Raw genomic sequence first — 1,762 nt, forward strand, 5'->3', positions numbered from 1 at the left:
TTTCAGGGTTTTATACGTACCATCCCATTGTCTTCTTGCCTGCATGGTTTCTCCAAGAAATCCGAGCTTAGTCTTATTGGTTGCCCCTTGTAGGTAACTTTTTGTTTTTTCCATCCTGCTTTCAGGATTCTTTCTTTGTCTTTGGTTTTGGTGAGTTTGATGATTATATGTCTTGGTGTTTTTCTTTTGGAGTCTGTCCTGTTTGGGGTTCGTTGGACTTCCTAAATGGATATATTCTCATCTTTCATCATATCAGGGAAGTTCTACTCCAACAAATCTTGGACAATTTTCTCAGTGGTTTCATTTTTCTCTTCCTGTTTTGGAATTCCAATGACACATAGATTATTCCTTTTGATGGTATCCCCCATGAACCTTAGGCTTTCTTCATTTGTTTTGATCTTTTTTCAGATTGATCCCTATCCAAAGAAGTATTCAGGTATTTGTTTTCAATCTCATTAATTCTGTCTTTCATTGCATCAACTCTACTTCTTTGCCCTTTCAAGGTGTTATGTATTTCTGATAATTTAGTATTAATCTTCTGGATTTCTATCTGTAGATTTTGAATCATTCTAATTTTCATTGATTTTTGTCATTTTATTCTTGTATTTTCTTCCAAAATTCTTCTAGGGTTTTGTCTGTGTTTTCCTTGGCCTATCTCTCAATCCTTTGAAGATACCTAAATGTAATTCTTTTGAATTCCTCATTATCAGGGAGTTCCAATGCTGCTACTTCCTCAGGGATGTGTTGTGGGTCTGTATCCTGGTCCCTTGTTTCTCCTGCTTTATCTTCCTTCTTTGTGTGGACTGTGATGCTCTGTTGTCTCCAAGGCTTTGTGATGTTTTTCACCACCTGTCTCCTTTCCTTTGTCAGCCTCTCAGATGTCCTTGCCAACCCTGGCAAACAGAGCCTGTTCTTAGGTCCCTGGAATCCAAATGAGAATGCTGTCACTTTAAAATCCAAAATGGTTGCCCCTTGTAAGCATTTAAAATGGCTACACCCTCTAGACAGCAGAAAGATCTGCAGCTCAGGTTTTCTCCCTCCTTGCTCTTTCCCTTCCTAGTCATAAGCCACCAGAGTAGTTGTCTCTACAGCCCTTGGTGACCGGGACTGATCTTTAGGCCAATTCTCAGGTTCCAACATCATTTGGAAATATTCAGGCTGTTGGTTTCATCAGAGTAGCTGACAGTCCACATCTCTGACTGTCTCTGGACTCAGTTTTCATTCAGGTTTTTCCACTGGTTGGTGCCTAATCCACTTCTGTGTGGTTCCTTTCAGAGCTCAGAGTTCCAAGATTATATTCTGTACCTCTGTCAATTGATTTTTCTTCTTTTGTTGAAGAGGGTCTGTGTCGCTTGTCTGCCTATTCCTCCATCTTACTGGAAGTCCCATCTCTTCATTTTGTTTTGATCTTTTTTCTGAATTACCCTTTCCAAAGAAGTGTTCATGTATTTGCCTTCAATCTCCCTAATTCTGTCTTCTATTGATTCATTATGCTCCTTTGCCCATTCAATGTCTTACCTATTTCTAAAATTTAGTATCAGTCTTCTGGATTTCTGTGTATAGATTTTGTATCATTTTTAATTTTTCATTTATTTTGTCATTTTGTTCTTGTATTGTCTTTTGAAATTGTTATAGGGTTTTCTGTGTTTTCCTCAATTTTGTTTGTATTTTCCCTTGATCTGTCTCTCAGTTTGTTGAAGATACCTAAATATAATTCTTTTGAATTCCTTATCAGGGAGTTCCAATGCTGCATCTTCCTCAG

This window comes from Orycteropus afer, unplaced genomic scaffold, assembly GCF_000298275.1.
Source record: "Orycteropus afer afer isolate SDZICR_OR568_19922 unplaced genomic scaffold, OryAfe1.0 scaffold00218, whole genome shotgun sequence".
Classification (NCBI taxonomy): Eukaryota; Metazoa; Chordata; class Mammalia; order Tubulidentata; family Orycteropodidae; genus Orycteropus; species Orycteropus afer.